The sequence below is a fragment of the Montipora foliosa genome, chromosome 2, assembly GCF_036669935.1.
Source record: "Montipora foliosa isolate CH-2021 chromosome 2, ASM3666993v2, whole genome shotgun sequence".
Lineage (NCBI taxonomy): Eukaryota > Metazoa > Cnidaria > Anthozoa > Scleractinia > Acroporidae > Montipora > Montipora foliosa.
The window spans coordinates 30010173-30022672 of record NC_090870.1 but is presented as its reverse complement, the minus strand read 5'-3'; the positions used below and the strand labels follow the sequence as shown (position 1 = coordinate 30022672).

General features: G+C 37.8%; 1 protein-coding gene across 1 annotated transcript in view; it reads left to right on the top strand.

The window, feature by feature from the left end:
• Positions 1-10443: 10443 nt before the first annotated feature.
• Positions 10444-12500, top strand: part of LOC137990674 (alpha-protein kinase vwkA-like) — a 15928-nt gene continuing 13871 nt past the window's right edge. The window contains exon 1 of the mRNA XM_068835797.1: positions 10444-10522. The gene's annotated coding sequence lies outside the window, so the exon portion shown is untranslated. The remainder of the gene's footprint in view (positions 10523-12500) is intronic.

The following is a 12500-nucleotide window of genomic DNA, read 5'->3' as shown; positions in this document are numbered from 1 at the left end:
AATGTGAATTTTAACACTGATTGGGAATAAATTATCATTCATGGTCTTCATCTTCAGTTTTTCGGTTTGAGCAAAATTATTGAAAGTAATAAGATAAATGACTAACTTTGTTGTGCTAAAAGTTATCATATTATTATTACTGCCAATAACAGGTACACTGTATTTTGCATGTAAATGTCATTGGTCAATAGTTGTGTTTAGATGAGAGTATGTAAACACGACTGTGACATCACACAAATTTTGATTGGTTATGTGTTGTCAGATGCACGTTTTGATTGGCTGGTAGGAAATAAGAGTATATCACGAAACTGTTTCAATCAAGAAGTAAAAAAACCAGTATTTTCCTTCTTTTATCAAATCAATTATTTTTGAGAAATATTTTATAAAAGCAATAGAGGACTTTTATCTGTGTTTACATAGCTTCATCTAAACACAAGAGGCGTTGGGAGAATGCTCGAAAGTTATGCAAACCCTCGACTGTCTCGAGTTTGCATAACAGTTACTGTAGAGAATTCTCCCAACTGCCCCTTGTGTTTAGATGAGGCTATGTAAACATGGAAAACATCCTCTATGGCTTAAATAACACAACAAAATATAACTTTTTGATCGGTTGCTTTATCTCAAGAGGAGCACTTCCAGAAGACAGTTTTCTATTAAGCACTGGCCATTGAAGCAGATTCAACCAAACCTTTGCCTGTTGGGTGCATCTGGCAAAGTAGTCCAAAATGCTCATGGGGCTTCATTTTTCTGGTGCAAACAGGGACAGTCTGAATTATGTTGATTTCTCTTCAGCTGCCTGAACATAACACTGTATGCAATCAATGTAACATGGAGACAATTTAGCATGTAACAGGGTCCCTCATGCATGAGCCCAAGTATTGATGCCTGTCGAAGAATAGGTTATTGGCTAAGCTCTTCTGACCCTATGATTTACCAGTTTAATAAATTATATACTAGCCCAAAAGAGCCATGTGAAAGTTAACTAATAGGCACCTAATTTACTGTGGCCATAATAATCCTTTGAAAACTGAGAACCCAAAAGCACTCCTCCGGATCAGAAACTATCCAGAAGATGCAGGTTATCAAGATCTCTTGAGATTTAAACTTGACAGGGATTTATTCATTTTTGGGATAGCCCCCCCCCTCCCCCTTATATCCCCACTTTTCATCAGGGGTTGCTCTCAACTGAAGTCCTTTGTATCAAGCTTAGTTGTATGATTTTCTTATAACTAATGCAAACTGGACATGGAGACATGGAAGGAATCAACTTCCAACTTTAATGCGACATTGCACAAAGAAAATATACTTACAAAATTCATTATTGCAATAAGAGAATGTAACTAAAAAAGTACGCGATAACCTGGTTAGCTATTGGCTTAATCTTTTCTTCCTCACCACGGCCATATTCAAAATCGATACGGAGTTAAGGCCTTGCGTTGTTGATGCAAACATATGAATCGAGTCGGCTTAATAAAAAATCCTACGTAACATATAACCAGCTGACCTTGGTCCTTTTTTTTCTCGCGTCCCATACCTGGTGAAGGACGGGCTCTGCTGCACTTTTCGAATGAACTACCGTCTTCACAAACTCCTGAAATGTCGTGACAGTAACGTAACAAGTTCTACATGTTCGCGATGGTAATAAAGCATAATCGACAGAAATTTTCCAACCAGAAAACTCTTCTCAATCCCGTACGATTCCTTCCCTAATTGCCTTTTCACCAAATAAATCCAAAGGATGGTTGTTACTAGTAATATTTCCGTTGCAAGTACTACAAACATAAAACAGAATCCCTTCGGCCATTCCCGGTTATCAATTTTATTGTGTTACCAATCAGTGACGAGAACGGATTGGACCCTGCCAGAGCTCAAGAGCTCTCGATCCGAGGCGCTGGCCAAGAGGATCGCAGCTCTGGGAACGAGAAATGATTTTTATGAGCCATTTTCCGAGAAAATCGAAAATCGCAAGACACTCGTAATTAAAATCGATTTTTTTTTTTCTTTTGCCAAAACATCCCTTTTAGTGACCTAATTCAAGAAAAAATAGTTTTGGGTTCAAGCGATTCATTGTACGGGAGAAATAACAAAAAGTTTGAAAAATCGATTTATTGCTGGTTTTTCGGGCTTAAAAACAACAGAATCCGACCTCAAGTTCGAGAAAACGGTGAACGCATAAGAAACAATTCCTAACTTCGAAACTTCAGGCGAATATTATTTCGTTCTTAATCTTTAAAGCCCTAAAAGAAAATTTGAAGAAATAAGTTTTTACATTTACAATCGACAAGTTTAAAAAGGACATATTTGTGTCTCATGAAATGTTAGAAAATGAAAGCGAACTTTAACTGTTGTAAAAGCCCTCTGGTATATGCTGCTTCCTAGTAAAACCCATATAGAATAAAGCCTTGGCTATTGAAGTAAATTACGGGAAAGTTTTAGCTCTGGAAATACAGCCCTGACACTGGAGTAAGCAATTTGAGAATTTAATTTAATAAAATGTATGCAAATGAGACGGCCCGCTGAAGAAATCTTAACTAAACAAATTCAAAATCGAAGTCAACGGTTTCGAATGCATTTTAATTCTGCTTTTCCCCCTGGAGAAAACTATTTTACCATTGTGGTAACGGAGTTTCATCAAGCGATGACAGTAAGTTGCGATCTCAATGATTTCGCTGCGGCAATGTGGCTGAACAAACGTTTTTCAGTCGCCATATAAAAAGTTATTTACGGCTCTCATCAACACAGCTGAAAGCTAGAAATAACATTTTCACTGTAAAAACATATTACAAGCAACAGTAAGTAGTGCTTTTGCACTAAACTTTGCGTTTAGTATGAATTCCAAGCCACCACAAGGTCTTATGACTTCTACTGACCCAGAAATCGGTTACATATGCCAAGGTCACGTTAGCAAACTGTCACGAAATACTCAATAGCTTCTGTTTTCGGTCTTTGTTTTGTTGGTAAAAAATACATACACTTTTCACAGAACAGACCTTCTTGCTTTATTTGATCTATATATTTGTATTGGTCCAGACACACGCATATGCTGACTGATTGTAAAAGACATTCATCACAGTTTTTGATTCAGAGTCAAGGTACAGTAAGGGGCCTAGTTCTCGGCCACTTTTTGTTCAACGTTTATTTTTTTGCGCCGCAAATGAATCTGAATAAAAAGTAATTGCATCCAAAGGTAGCTTGATTCCTTGTCTTTCGTCTTGCCGAGTTTTGAGTTTACAGTTACTATATACTGTGAGCAAGTTGAGGTGACACGAAGGCAGGTGAATTTGGTTTCGACGAAAACGTGTTTGTTTACGGCTACTCGAATTACATGGTCTAATTCAAGTTTTTATTTTATACGTATAGGAGGCCCAAATGAGCCAATTCTTGGCATAACGAACGAAGAGTGATAAAACTTTCTGTTAAATATAAACTTTTCCTGGGCTATTTATTCTTTGACCTAAATTCACTACTAAATATTTCCTTAGTACTTTTGCGTATTTGCCTATTCTCGGCCACCCTGCTAGCCGTCGACCACACTAAAAAGCGCTCATAGTTTTGTATGGAGTTTTCTTGTCAAATCATTTGTAAAAGTAAAGCTGTAATGGGGTGGCATGTTCTGACAGTAGATATGAATTAAAACTATGAGTTCTGACTTACCGGACGCCGTTTTGAAATACCCAACTCTTTTAGCCTCGCTTGCATGCCATAGAGCAATGAAGAGAAAAACTAGGGGTGCAAAAAACTTCCTTTCCTAACATGAAACAAAGTTCGTTAAGGATACTTTGTGGTCGAAATATCAAACACAAGCCTTATTAGTGACTTAACAACAAAAATTGGTGATAAAGCGTTGTATATTCTGAGGAATCGAGCTCACTCTTTTGTGGCCGAGAACTGGGCTCGCTGGCCGATAACTGGGCCCACGAATGACGCGTCCATTTTCGTTATTTCTCGGGAGAAAACAGCGTTGGGCAGTCGATAGCTTTACATGTGTAAACTGAATGCTGAAGCTAGTTGTCCTTGAAATTTCAAGTCCTTACAGCTATTTCAAGGTAGGAAATACAAGTTTACGTTTTTTGTGGCCGAGAACTGGGCCCCATACTGTATAATATTTCCCAAAATATTTCAAACACAAATGTTTCCTTAATAAGTTCGTTATTTCCGAATTTACCACCTTGCAACAATCCCTACAGCAAAATAAAAAAGCATAAAATTCAACTTTATAGCTTGCTATAGTTTTGTTTCGGGTTTGTTTTTTATGATTTTTCCTCCGAAACCAGGAAACCCTAGCCAGGTAACTAGAAATTCTCAGTTTCATTTAGAGCTTGTTCACAACACAACTTCAAACTTGAGTGTGCTTATCGCATCCTTGAAACCTTCGAGACCTCTTCAAAATTGTTGAAAAGCCTATTGAGGCTAATAATAATCTTTGAGTTAAATTTGACCAATTCACGCCGCGAGCGCGAGAAACAGAGAACCACTCCGCAGGGCTGAATACGCGATGTGGAGTGTTATTAAATTCCACATTCTCGCGTAACGCTTTCCCAAGAGACCTCTAGAAGTGTTGTTTAGCGAAGATAAACAAAGTTATCTTTGGTTAACTCAGAGAACTTGCAGAAATACCTCCAGCCGATCATGACTAAAACACCACACGAGTACATACGGGTAACATACGAGTAACATACGAGTAACATACGGAACATACGGATACATACGGATACATACGACTAACATACGAGTAACATACGACTAACATACGAGTAACATACAGATACATACGACTAACACACGGATACATACGACTAACATACGGATACATACCAATACATACGAGTAATACGAGTGTTTTTCTCATAAACTAAGCTCTAATTATAAGCCTTACAAGCATTTTTGCACGTCAGCAAACACGTTCCCGGTTCAGTTTGAGAGAGGGGGGGGGGGGGGGGGGGCAAAAATGGCCAAAAAATCAGTGCGAAATCCAGCCAGAAAGCTTAAATGTAACCATGTACATATAAAAATGTATTGATTTTGTAATTTCGTGTTGAGAAACTAGAAGAATTATGTTTAAATGTCGAAGTTTGGGAACAGTTGACACATTAAAAAATCCGCAAGCAATAAACGAACAGCTGCTTAAAGTTTCAGCAACAGAGTAAATCTCCTTTTCAAAATTTGCAAAATCTGAGGGGGGTGGCATCCAACCCTTTATCACCTCATTTACAAACCCCTGAGGGGGTGGCATCACGGTTCCTTTCTCAAATGTGTCATCTGTAAATCAATATTACGCTCTTCAATCTGTTCAGTGCACGGTAAACATCGAACATCTATAAATCTTGGCTCACCGCAGGTGTGAAAGATGTTAAAGACATCCTTGATATGGACGGAAATTCTATATTAAGCTATACTGCATTTACCGCTAAATATAAAATCAAGACTAACTTTCTAGAATTCTATAAGGTAGTATCAGCCGTTAAACTGTTCAGGCAAAAGTGTTCTCAACAACCTAACAGAGGACCCAAAACTAACACCTTTGGGCAAACATTAGTAGCCTCAGAAAAAGCCTGTAAAACCGTTTACAAATCCATTATCGAAAAAAAGGCCACCACCCCTCTTAAAAGCCAGGGAATTGGCTGTCTAAGGAAAATATAATGGGAAATGCGAACGTGAACTGGGAGAATACATACCACCTCCCCTTTCTGTGTACAACAGAAACAAAGTTACGAGTGTTCCAATTCATGTTCCTCCACAGACGAATAGCAACAAACGACTTCCTCTTTAAAATCGGCTTAAAACAAACAGACTTCTGCTCTTTCTGCGGGGAATTTACTGAAACCCTTGCCCACTTGTTCTGTATTGCAATTACACCCAAGAACTCTGGAAAGACATTTGTCAATGATAACTCAAAACACCACCTTAAACAAATCCATTGCCTTCTCTCCTCATATCTGTCTTGGACTAATTGATAATATCTCTGATTTATTACTACATCACCTTTTCCTTATCGTCAAACGATATATTTACACGTGTAAGTTAAATAACTGCAACCCTGTGCTACAGGTTTATATACAAACCGTTATGAACTCCATGGAAATTGAAAAAGAGATTGCCTCTAATAACAACAATATGTCCTCCTTCAAAAACAAATGGAGCCCTCTTAAACTTTGCCCCTCGGACAAATAAATTTGCTGTTATTAAATAATTCCAAAAGTTCCAACAGTTAAAAGTGATGCAGAAACAAATGCAAATGCAAAGCACCTTTTAGTTGGTAGGTCAGACCCCTTAGGTTTTTGTTGTATCGTGTTTTATTTTGCAATTTTTCAAATCTGAGTCAATTTTGTAAACCTTTTTAGGGTTAATTAGTTGTAAACGCTGCAACATTGTATTTTTCCTATATCTCTTGTACGTTGTTTTCATTTTTCCTCCATGTAAATGTAAGTATTGTTGTTAAAAAAAAAAAAAAACATCGAACGCGTGAAGACCATCCACTGACTCGACAGGCTATTTTTTGCGCACATCAGATTACCAGGCATGACCCCAGGCCACCAGTTTAATATCAAATATCTTTGCTCTTGTAACGCAAACTTCCCTTAGTCGGGGAAGTAATGAGTAATATTTTACTTAAGTTGTCGTTACTTTGCATAAAAATTTACTGGTATGAATTTTACTCGTATATTTTCGTATTTTTTTACTCGTATGTATCCGTATGTTAGTCGTATGTATCCGTATGTTACTCGTATGTTAGTCGTATGTTACTCGTATGTGTCCGTATCTTCCGTATGTTACTCGTATGTTACTCGTATGTTACCCGTATGTACTCGTGTGGTCTTTTAGTCATCCAACCTGCATAACAGGCGCTTTATCAGGGGCACCCAACGACGGTTTCCCCCCGAATTACTTTGAAAGGACTTTTTAGGCTATCCAGAGTACTTTTAGATCTCTAGAAATGTTTTCTAAGTGGCGCTAAGAAATTTATATCTGTTCGGTCATCCTAGGGTAACTTAAGTCTTTTCGAAGTTACGAGGGCTTCAGTGTTATTTTCCCGAACATTTTAGCAGCAATTCAAAGTTTTCCGAAAGTGATAGTTTTTCGGTTCCTTTCTGCATTGCATTTTCGATTCCGAAAATTTTAGGCTTCCTTTCTCTACGAAAAATAACCTAACCTGGGGAGTGAAATGGGAAAAATGAAACTTCAGAAAATCGGAGGGAATTTATTACATAAGCTTCCAAAATTGTGTACATGAATGGAACGGTCATCCAGAAATTTTTAGCCTTCCGCAAGCTATAGAAAATCCTAGGCAATGTTTGCTTCTCCGAACAGATATTTCACAGGGTGCCCCTGCTTTATGAGCTACAATCCTAGACAAAACTGTTGGGAAGGTTAGCACTTTTGAAGTCTTCATTGCTTCTCTCCCCTCCCCCCTCCTTCAATGTTGTGTAAAACTGAATGGTTTCAGTGGGAAATTGTTGAGTTGCCTTCCAACATTGAACAGGGGGGAGGGGGGCTATGTAAGAGAAAGTGAAACTATTTCTTTTGAGCTTTAACAGAAGCGGGTTAAAATACAGCTCTGGTGTGGTTCATTTACATAACCTTCCCAACTACTTTTGTCTATGATTGTAGGCTAGGCGAAAACGCGACGAGGGGAGGAAAAATAAAGCTTTATCTTTCTTTATTCCTCGTCTCGCGCTTCGCACTCGTTTCGCGCTTCGAGCAAATGCCGCGTTCGCCTCGCTTGGCTCATAAAGCACCTGTTATGCAGGCTAGAATACCTCTTCGCATTTATAAGATAAGGTGTCATTGATTTGTTAGAGCGGGGAGAGACATTTATAACGTGCAAATAGTCAAGAGCTAAAAGGTAACTGACTGATTTGTAACAAGGACTCAGCCTGACAAACAAGAAATGATCTCACTCTCCGAAAAGGACGCTCTTTTAAGGAGGCTCGAAATAGTTTCTCCTTTTTTCAATCAAATAAACATATTCTGTCCTTAGATACAGTTAGGGTAATCATATTAAGGCGAAATCAGGCCAGGGTATTAAGTACCCATCTTAGATTTCTCACATTATATTTTCCTCAAAAATAATGTTACCATGGCAACGATATTAGGCATTTCTTTGAGCCTTAAAATCAACTTATGTTGCCTTTTTTCAAGAAACGGGACGGTGAAATTTTCCCATTTATTGTTACCAGATCATGTTAGAAATACTCTCTAAAATATTTAAAATTCAACAAAATCTGTAGGTCAGTTTTTTACTGAGAAAAATAAATTTTTTTGATATGTGCCTCTAATTTTTTTTTTCACCCACGGAATTTTTTTAAATTTGAAAGACAAACGTTTTAAATTAATCTAAGCTAACATACAAAAAATGAAAAAAATCCACCGTCCGGAAGCAGAGATATAAACGAGTAAAGTTGCAAAATCAGAAAAAAATGAGGGGGTTACAAGATCGGCATTTACGCATGCGTCACCCGCTCATTCGGTGCACGCGCGAGTTGAGCTGAAGGTCAACACAAACGGATTTAAATGACCATTAAGCCGTTTGTGTAGAATTTTCGTAGTTTTCATGAATAGGAGATGTCTATTTATATTCATGTCTTTTGGAATTAGAAGAAAGGAGAGCGAAATTAGCGGTATTTGCTTATTTCTTGTGACCCATATGAATCACGAGCTGACGCGAGCAGCTTACGAATTGCGTGTGTGGGTACGCGCGCGCGCTCAGCTGAAAACCATTTCGAGCCTCCTTAAACATAAACAAACTTCAAAAATAAGCAAAGAAAGCAAAACAATGAACAAAATAGATTTTTTCTTGACTTATTTATTCCGGCGAGAACAAATGGTGAATGATTCACTTCTGGAAGCAGCCTCTGAGGAGAAGTGCGAACACCGTGCAGACGTACGGTTGTTCATTTTTTCATTGGGACAGCTGTAAATCTGTTTACAATGTGTACGAAGTATAGTACGTACCGTCGTATGTGACAAGCTAGCGTGACCAATCTTTTTGCGCGTTTGCTAAATTATGCGTCATATGATCTTGTTATCCCGTCTAGTATCTGATTTGTTGGCTCAATAAGAGTAATACTCACCTTGTTAACTGGTTGGTTTGAGCAGTGGTTAATTTTCATCAATGTATGTTATTTTCGGACCAAAACATAATCGGTTTTCATTATTACAGAAGCGTCTGATGATGCGTAATTAAGTGCTGCGTGGGAAGTGTTTAGATAGCTCAAGCGTTGCTGGACACATTTTGGTCAAAATCAGTTATGGATGAGTTGCCACAAACAGATTGAGAGATGGATTTAACTTCTCTCACAACAAGCAATGGTAAGTTGTTCGTTCAACAAAACTTTGCGTTAAAAATATGAATTCATTCAACGGGCCGTCTAATTTGCATAAGTTTTATTTACTCAGATACTCAAATTGCTTACTTTAGTGTGAGAACTGTATTGGATTTCCAAAGCTGAAACTTTCCAGTATAATTTAGTTCAATAGCCAAGGTTTATTCTATATGGGTTTACAAGGAAGCGGCATATACCCGCTGGCTTTTACAACAGTTAAAGTTCGCCGTTATTTATTAACATTTCCAGAGATACAAATTTGACCTTTTTAAACTTGTCGATTGTAAATGTTAAAAAACTTCTTTCTTCAAATTTCTTTCAGAAAATTAAAGAGTAAGTATGAAATAATACTTGGCTGAAGTTTTGATGTTAGGGATTGTTTCTTATGCGTTCAACGTTTTCTCGAAAGTTGCGGTCGAATTCCGTTGTTTTGAGTACGAAAAACCAGCAAAAAATCGATTTTTCAAACTTTTTGTAATTTCTCCCGTACAAAGAATTGCTTGAACCCATAACTATTTTTTCTTGAATTAGGGTACTAAAAGGGATGTTTTGGCAAAAAGAAAAAAAATTCGATTTTTTCACGAGTGTCTTGCGATTTTCGATTTTCTCGGAAAATGGCTCTTATACTGTTAGCGAATGATTAGCGAATCGTTAGCGAGCACTGGTGACAAGCCCACAGTCATTACTGTATGCGGCTTTCGTTTCGCGGAAAAGATCGTTTGTTTCTCCGTCTTCTTCTTCTACTTGTATTAATTCATCCTGAAAATTTCTTGCAATTGTCATGGGAGGTGTTAGCTCACACGAAACGTTTTCTTCTTCAAATGCTCACACAGATGGCTATATGTACTGGGCAAAGTTTCAGACAGAGCCGTTCGCCGAAGGTGTTTCTCGTTATGCTTTCAAATGGCAATATCATGGAGGGGGCCCGCCGGAATGACAGGATGTGTCACTTTAAAGTCTTTCCAAAAAGGAATATTGCTGAGGAAATTTCGACATTGTGGATCCCTGATTTGGCTGCCAAGCAAGAAAAGCCCAGATGTTTTGCAGAGAATTTCAATTCCAGAGGAACTTTATAATCGTCAAATTGAACACCAAGAAAACGGCCTGAGGCATTTTGTGAATCCCTCTCATCGCCAAGATGCAGCAAGTATCACGCTTTGAATTCCTGTGGTTTTTTCACTTGGATCTGGAGATACACGGTAACGAATTAAACCAGAGAGAAATTAGCGACAAATGATATAGTTTTATAGGCGGTTTAACCTATCTTCAATGGCGAAGTTCCTCTGTGCTCCAATTTTCAAATAATTTTCATGATAAACACAAGTATCGTGGATCTTAGTCATATTAAAGATTGGTGTTAACAAGTACAACCTGTTTTTCATGAGCAAAAAAAATTGCGGCAAGATCTTAAAACCCAAAGATTGTGCATCGGTACGTGTCTGGTTATTATTTTAAATGTGCGTGTGATCTGGTGCGATGCAGATTATGTTGGGTATACACCCCTGACACCTAAAACAACGCATTGCTGTGAACTCACTGTAGTTAAAGATCTTTTGAAAGAATGCCAATTTAACTGGTCTTAAGAAAATACCAGTGCAAATTTGATTGCCTAGTCTACGAAATGCTCCTCAAGCCTATTTGAATATCCAGACGGACTCCATTACGTGCTAAACTTTTTGTTTAATTTTTGTTGTTCCCAGCTAGCTGCAAATAACTTCCCGGGTGGCTGCCGGCCAACAATTGTCCGGTCAAAACCTATTGTTGCTAGGGACCATAATCCCATTTTTGGCCGGACAAAACAGCGAGTACGTATTTATCGCTATAAAAGTTGACCCCTCCCCCTTCACATGATGTTTAAATATGAAATTGTAGATTTTCAAAGAATTAGTTGTACATGAGGCATCGATCTCAGTGCGGGAAAAAAAAAAAAAGTGGAACGCATGATACAGCACAACTCAGTGTCATTTTGTGCGTACTTAATATTGCTTCAGTTCTACGTCTTTATATACGGTTAGTTATGAAGTTTGATGGAATTGACTTGAGGCTTGCAATCTAGTTGATTTTCGTTCATAATACAAGCTAACGGATGGTGCATTGACAACAAGTAAACAAGTGAATCCACTTACGCTCACTTGACTCAATTTTAGCCCTCGGGAACAATTTTATGAAATAAGGGTAAATCTTAAAATGGTAATTTATTTGGATTTGATTTTATTTTATGATATTGGGCCACCACGGAAAACACGTTTACAATGATAAAATCAACCCGTAACAATATATATATACATATACATACATTACTATATACACCATACAAACAACCATTTACATATATATGCAACCATACATATACACATATATTCTATATATACTAATTTTTGAAAGTGTAGCGAGGATACCCCAATAGAAGCTAAAAGCCTATTAACACTGGGGGGGGGCACCTCGATCGATACAGGAGATCGTAAAACAAAAAAATAATAATAAATAATAGCCGGTGGGCGAGTTTAATTTAGTGTCCTGGTCGAGAAGAAATTTTTTTAGTGAGGTCTTAAAGCTAGGATAATTGCTGGACAAGGTCAAATTACGAGGTAGGGAATTCCAAACCTTGGGACCTTGATGTAGGATCGTAAAACTTGCTTAAATTAATATAGTTCTGCAGTAATGTGAACAGTTAATTGGCAGCAGTCCGCGTATTCTAGCTTATTGAATTTGTTGAGAGTAGAGAAAAGATCGTCAAAGTATTAGGGAGTCAGTGATTATGATAAGAGTACATGAGAAACAAGCCACAAGGAAGGGAAAGCATTTATGTTAAAGATGTCGAGGATGTTAGGCTGTAAAACAAAAGGTCCAGGTATGAGCAAAATAATCAACTTCCACCTATGATTCTAACGGATACGTTTCTGCAGGACGAAGAAGCTGTATGTTTAAATTAGAGGGATAATTTGAGGACCATACACATATTGCAGTAGTTAAGATAGGGATATCACTAAGGGTATTAGTTATAAGGACAACAAGGATTTCCGAGAGAGATAAAAAACGAGACTTGCTTATAATTCCCATATGCGTTTTCGAGATCTTATTGGCAAAACATAACTAAATGTGTGGACTTCCACGAAAGAGCTGGTCTACGAATACGCCAAAAAGGACCGTGCGTGGAAAAATGATACTAACAGGACA